At 43.8% G+C, this 7,413-nt stretch overlaps 1 protein-coding gene across 1 annotated transcript in view; it reads left to right on the top strand.

Annotated features, from left to right (window-relative positions):
* The first annotated feature begins 1,757 nt into the window (after positions 1-1,757).
* dusp16 (dual specificity phosphatase 16) overlaps positions 1,758-7,413 on the top strand; it is a 17,845-nt gene continuing 12,189 nt past the window's right edge. Inside the window, exon 1 of the mRNA XM_005734187.1 lies at positions 1,758-1,963. The gene's annotated coding sequence lies outside the window, so the exon portion shown is untranslated. The remainder of the gene's footprint in view (positions 1,964-7,413) is intronic.

Below are 7,413 nucleotides of genomic sequence, written 5' to 3'. Positions count from 1 at the left end.
CTCTGTTGCTTGTGAAACTCGCACACAAGAATTTCATTCGCATGTACTGTACCAGTGTACCTGCACTTGTGACGTGACAATAAAAGTGATTTGATTCGATTTGTCTCTGCATCACAGATACCACCATGACTGTCACATTCACTTGCCGTTCCTCCTCAGGTGTGGCTGTTATCTTGACTGTACCTGTACTACATTAGAGCTACGATCAAACCTCTTCATGCAGTGTGATTCTAACTGGTTGCTATGGTTATACCTCTGACCTCTGTACCTCCTGCGGTACCATTAGAGAAAGTGATGTAGTGAAACACTGTGTCAGAATAAAAGACATAACACTGATATTATTTTTCAGGCTTACCGTTTAGAGCAGCTGCGAGGCAGAACATGTGAGCCCATCACTACTCTCTGTGCTCGTTGATCAGATCCTAATCTCTGGTCTGCTTCAGCAATCAGCTTCTCTCTGAATCGAACTGAGCTGCCAATCTTCTCACAGCTTGTTCACGCGTGTTTTAGCGTTCGTTACTTTAGATTTATGGTCTGCATCATAACTACAATGTAGCCACAAACTCCCCTAATTCCACACTCTAACCTAACCTGCACCTCTAAAAAAGTACCTGTACGTCAGGTTGATGCAGCTGCTGTGATTGGTCTGTTGAACACCGTTGATTCTTCCTGTGCATTTCCAGCTACTTTTTCAGCAGCCAGAAATTCTTTTAATTATTTATATTTTAAACCTGTTGGCGTGAGATGAGCCAAAGATGAAAGTCTTTACTGTGAGAAGAAACAAGCGTGCTCAGAGCATCTGAAAGCAGGCATGAGATGACAACCGTCTGTCTGATGCCTTCATCAGTGAGAGTTAGCCATGCGTCCTAATTGCTCCAGTATGAGAGAGCTTTCAGTTTTCTTCTGCTTGTGTCGCTTCCATTGTCATCTCTGTGCTCAGCATCCCAAGACAACTAGCTGATTCAGAAACATTACACAATCAGCAAGGTTACACAAACACACAAAAATATCCCATCCACCACAATCTGACATTTTACCAGCATGCTGGTAGTATTTTCAGTGCTCCAAGTACACAGGTTCCAGATTAATGCTTTCACTGTTTTTCCAACACTTTGAGTGCAGCAGAGCACATGAAAGTCTCAAGCCTGAAAAACACTATCAGGCTCCGTTAGATCAGGTTTACACTGCATTCGTCACGAGAGCAGGACTTTTATTCTGTGAGTAGCACCTGTGTGATTGATCAAAGTCTGAATAAACTGTTTCTGTGACGGAGAGGAGCAAAACTGCGTCCGTGTTTGATCTGTGTTCCTCACAAAGTGCATTCTGGGTAAACTTTCAGGCTCATATGAGTGAGTAGGCACATATAGCCTACTCAGTAGGCTATAGGTGTCTGCGGGGAACAGGTGAGAACAGATGGAAGGTCTTCTTTCATCTGAAACCAGGATCATCTTCTGCTGTGACTTACACTTTGCAGTATATTGTACAGTGAACTTGTCTGTCTATTTCACAGTATAATTTGCAGTATATACAGTATATTTCGCAGTATATACAGTATATTTCGCAATATATTGTACAGTATATCTTGCAATATATTTGGCAGTATAATTTACAGTATAACTTGCAGTATATTTCGCAATATAATTTGCAGTATATATACACTATATTTTGCAGGACACAGCACTCTCGGGCTTTTCCAGAGGCAGTACTTTGCGCGTGCGCACTGCATCGCTGCCTGCGCCTTTAAGAGCCCGTTGCGCCGCAGCTCTGACGATGACGCCATGCTGTTATTTTTATCGCGGTGACCTCATCGTTCTATGGCAGCACCAGGACTTCACCGAGTCCCTCCGCCGCTTCTGCTCTCCTCTGCGACCCGTCCTCTCCGGTACACCAGGCGGACTCCCCCGGTTTGTCCAGCCGGGTCGGAGGAGCTGCTGTCCGGACTCTGACGTCGAGTTTTCAGACGGTGAGTTCACCAAAATTTCTGGTTCAAGAGTGACCGAGCGGCGGCTGAAGTTCCGTTACCGGGCCTAAAGTTAAAGTTCGCTCCGTGTGTCAGCCCGGGCTAACCCCGCGTCTGAGGGGAACTTAGCGGGAAAACGTCGCTGTTCGTCGGTTTCTTTTTAGGTGAGCCGGAGTGGCGGTCAGAACGCGGAGACACACCGATAAAATGTGAGAGAGCAGCGGGCTGAGAGAGTTATAAAACGGCCAACGTAACATCCGAAATGTCGCCCACACCGCCCGAAGCTCCCAGAACCAGCGAGGAGCCTCCAACAGCAGCCAGGCCTCCCTTAAATCAAACTCACACTACAACAGCACAGGTTAGCTCGTATTAGACCGTCTGTGACTGCGCTAAAATATACCGAAACTGCTTTAAAATAAAGACAGAACAATATTTGTGGGTAGTAATGTCCTTTTAAATAATAGTAAATTTACTTATTTGTTTAAATTACCCTTAAACTTTGCTGACACCACTCATATTAGCTCATATTACAGTTCCAGTGCCTGTAAGTTCCCTTAAATATGCCAGGACTTCCTTAAAATGAAAACTAGCGTTATGTATGTGTGTTAACATCCTTATAAATAATAACTAACTCAGTCTATGCAGGCAGATATCCATTTATTACCGCAGAAACTCTTTATCTGCTCATCTCAATTTCATTTTGACCAGTCTTCCTTAAACATGGTGAAACTTCCTCAAAGGTAAAGTATGAGCATTAATCTCCTCGTGATTCACTCAGCTAACCCTGAACACCACCGATGACAGAGCTGTAAACATTAAGCTCTCCTAAATCTGCCCAAACCTCCTAAAATAAAAGATAAAGCCTATTTGTTTATATTAATGTCTGATAAATGAAGCACCCTTCAGACTCTCAGATAACCTTTAAACTGCTGAGCATGCTTTTAACAGCACACACTAGACTTCCCTTACTAAATGTCCTTAAAGTTAAAGGTACATTTATTTTAAATATAAATAATATATTTAATGGAAATGTTCCGTTATTTTTTTTAAGTGAAATAAACATCCAAATGTAAATAAGTTATTACAAAGTTAACAGGTGACCATTAGGTGTGTGAATCAGGTAAGCTGAGTAAATGAAGCTCACACTTCTCTGAGTGATCTGACCTCAGAGTCACGTTTCAGACTTCAGAAGAAGGTTTGACATTTAAATTTGAGAACCGTCTCTGTTGCATCATCTCTGCACACTGTCAGTACAAACGCAGGCAGCAAATAAGCATGATCAACATACTGAAGGATAATATGAGCATCAGAGGGTCCACACAGCCTGTACAATAATAAAACTTTGGATTGAAATACTGCAGGGTTAGATCAACCTAGCCGGCTGCTGTAGGTGTGTACTGTACAGCTATACTGGTCCAGACAGTCCCCTGAGAGTCTGTGTTCTTACAGATATCCAGACTGTGATGGAACAGAGTTAATGAAATAAAACAATTGTGGTTCATCTCAGTGGTAATAACAGTCTAAAGGAACTGAAAACTGATGGTTTAAGCTGCCAATAATCAATCTGTCAGTAATCAATACTCACCTGTGAGGGTGGACCTTTATCAGCCTAACCTGTGTTAGATTATTTCATAAGCACTGTCAGGTAAATGAAACCCAGCTAACTCACTTATTATCTGTGTGTTTCCTTCAGGAGAGGAAAACCTCGCCGTTTTCAGTGGTTTGTTTTTAAACGTTTGCACTGATGCTGAGAGGTGTCAGTTTAGAGCCGGTGAGTCACATGACCAGAGCAGTGAATTATTTTTATTTATGCGTTTACATTTAGTGAGTGTGCTCAGTGAGGAAATTTAAGTGTCATGCAGGTCAGTAGGATGGTGGTGAAGCCTGATCAGTGTCCTTGAGGGAACCGGAAGTGATGTCAGGGTGACGGCCAGCTGCTGACAGCGTTTCCACCAATTACAATAAAACGCTCAATCATGGCGTTGTTTATAGCCATCACAGCGCTGGTTTACTTCCTCTTCAGCACAATGAGCTGATCATGTGTTGGGGCTGAACCACAAGTTCCTCTCTGTAGTGGCTTTGGAAGCCTCATTTTAAATTTTTTTATTATAATTAATAGTTAAAACAATCTGCTGCAGCATGCCCCACCCACCTTTTTACCAGCTTCTTATTTTGAATGCTTGCCTCCGGGTGATTGGTCGACACTCCAGCGTCATTTTCAGAGTGTTGGCTCAGGTGAGCACAGCGGGAGTCTAACCTGTCTGTGTGTGATGTCAGCACAGGGCTAAAGTCCTGTGATTGGCTGCTTTTAACCTCAGGTCATTCACCTTTGACCGGTCTCCACTGTCAGCTCAAGCTCCCAGCGCACCTGTCACATGTAGAGGCGCAGAGGAGCAGGAAGTGGCAGCGCTCTTTATCTGATGGTGTTTGAAGATGAGGGCTCTCTGTGTCTCAGAGGCCCGACTTCACCGCTCTGTTACACCTGATAACAGCCTCTACCTGGACTCTTACCTGTGGTGTAGAGCTGAGGACGAGGCCGGCGCTCGCCCTCAGACTAAAATCATCATGACTCAGAGCTCGAGCCTCCGGAGAAAACCAAACTCTGACAGGAGGTCAGTACTCAGTGAGCGCCCACCACTCAGATTATTTTTGTTTTTCTGCTTTAGTGACAGTGACATCGGCTTAATAACACTCCAGGGCTATTTTTAGGTTTTTGAGTCGGAAGGACGACCAAGCAGCCTGTTTGTCTCTCTGAATCTAAATGCAGTAGTGATGTTATACAAGGCGCCTGGTCACCTCACTTCCTGTCACAGATCTCCTGCCGCAGGGGTTCATGTTTAACATGAAAGTTTTATAGGTGGGTTCCAATTAAGATTAATGGTCATGGCGACGGTGGGTCACGTGACTCCGGCATGCCGCCTGAGCTCAGTGTGTGATGTTGCAGGAGGCTGGCAGGTGATTTGAGTCGAGGCATTTCTGCAGACCGGTGCCCGTGATGCCATCTGTTCCTGTGGCTCGTAGCCGGTAATTTGACAGATCGGGTGTCAGAGCAGGAATGTCCTGGCTTGGAAAAACATCAGCGGGATCCGAATTATTGGATTGAAGTGGAACCTGATGTTGGAGACACAGCCAGAAGCTCCAGCTGCTGTTTAAAGGCTCCAGAAAACACAATCGTCCTCTTTCTTCCTGGTTCATGGTTCCAGGCTGGTCTCCTCTTGATTTTACATTCCTCCTTGCAGGCGCTAATTCAGTTCCTCCACATAAACCATCCGTTCTGTCGGGGGAGAATGTAGGTCAGTGCTCTTTGGAGGGATGGCTGTAGTTTACACAATCGTTTTAATGTGGACGTGATGCTAACACACCTGAAGGTTGATGTTGGAGCTGCAGTCTTGTGTGTGCAGCTCACTGTGGACATGTTAACTCTTTAAACACCATCACAGCTCTGCAACCACTGTCCACACTCCTTCAATCATTGGTTTCATTTAACCATCACAGGTACCACTTTCATCAGTCTCATCTCCACCTCATCCTCTTTCTCCTCAAGCTTCTCCTGAGTGAAGTCTAACACATGAAAACAAAGATAAACGTGCTCATATATTCTCGTCGTTGTCAGCTGCTCAGACATGTGACCCTCACGTCTCCCCACAGCTGACAGCGACCCAGCTAAACAGCAGCAGCTGGTTATAAGCTAACATTGTGCAGCTGATGTCAGGCTCGAGTGTCTAAAGCAAGGGTCTCAAACTTAAATGACCTGAAGCTCACTTTAGTGTTTTCAAGTAGTACTAAAAAACAAACAAACAGGAAAACACCCACAAATATTTCCAAAAATGTAGTGTCTTTTGTTTGTTTGTTTGTTTTTTAGATTTCAAATATTGTATAAAAAGACAAAACTGAAAACGTGAACACAATTGTTTCCCCCCTCACTCTTAACTAACTGAAGCCTTACAATGAACTACCAAATAAATAAATTGTTACTCTCTTTCTGGCCAAACACATGGCAGCACATCTCCTATAATTTTGTTCGTATTTAACAAAATAAGACAGACATTAGTTTTTACACTTTACACGTTAGTTTTTGACTGGTGGTGTTTTCTTTACAAATAACGTTCTTACTAACACAGTCAATCCTTAAACATGTTTGTACTCTCTGCTCATATTGCCTTCATATTAAAATTTTTTTTGCTTTTTAAAGAACTTATTTTAACATTAAATTCAACAACACGTGGGCTGCAAGGGGACCCAGGGCTGCGAGTTTGACACCCCTGGTCTAAAGTCACACTTTCCCTCTGATAAAGTGTCTTAATTACATCTCACATAAATTTATTCATCAACAGTCCAGCAAAGTTCGAGCCATTCCAGAGATGCTGGTGAGTCTGTGGAGCTACAGCGTTGCCTCCGTCTCGTTAACATGTTTTAAATGTGGTGCCGCTGACAGAAGGAAATAAAATGTGGGGACTTTTTCTGGGTCTCCTGGCTGTATACGGGTCAGTCCTGCTTACAGTTACCTGTGAAGGTGATTTGGGATTCCTGCTCTCCGCTGTGTTATCTGCAGCTGTAGAGACCTGGGACCACTCCATCTATCCCAGGTGGATGGTTTCACTTTCCTTTGGCTGGGACCGCGAGTTTAACGGTTGACCACTTGTGCGCTGAACCTCGGTGACATCACTAAAATGAAGCAGCAGGACCCTTTACAGATGTGCCAAGCAACTAAGTCCCACTCTGAGGAGGAGGTGCAACAAGTTTGGGGATTTTTCGGCTCTAACTTTTACAGCATGAGGGAGTGTCCTGGTGCAGAGCTGTGAGTCATCCTGAGACCAGCTTCTGTCATACCTGCACAGCTGGATCAAGTTGTCAAGTGGCTTTATTGTCACTTCAACCATGTGCAATGGTACAGTACACAGTAAAGCGAGACAGTGTTCCTCCAAGACCATGGTGCTACATATAACAGACAATCAACACAGGACTACATAAAGTGCAAGTGTGCAAAAATTGCAAAAAACAAAACAAACACAGTGCAACACCAGACAGAATAGAACGATACAGACACAAGACAGTGCAATTGAAAGGTGCAACAATGACAGTGGGTTGTGCAAAAAACTGAACACTGTGCAAAAAGTAATTTGATGTATGAAGGTGTGTGTGTGTGTGTGTGTGAGATTGTGCAGATAAGTGCTTCAACACCTGAGCTCAAAGAAGCAGCTCAATCATTCGTCACACTTTTACGAGCTCGAGCACAGAAACCACTGCATCGCTGATTTCTTACACAGCTCAGTATGAGGGTGTTATTTGATAATTATTTTCAGCTGGAAGGTGAGATCACCTGCATGTAGTGTACCTCCTCCCAACAAACAACTGATTTAAATCTTTATTACTGACTGTAAGGCCCACTCCAAAATAGGGCTGCTCAATTAATCGAATTTTAATCACGATTACGATCTGGGCTTTCAACGATC

The sequence above is a fragment of the Pundamilia nyererei genome, unplaced genomic scaffold, assembly GCF_000239375.1.
Source record: "Pundamilia nyererei isolate P.nyererei 1_Seehausen unplaced genomic scaffold, PunNye1.0 scaffold00057, whole genome shotgun sequence".
NCBI classification, from domain to species: Eukaryota; Metazoa; Chordata; class Actinopteri; order Cichliformes; family Cichlidae; genus Pundamilia; species Pundamilia nyererei.
Note: the sequence above shows the minus strand (reverse complement) of the source record. Positions and strands in the feature narration are given on the sequence as shown.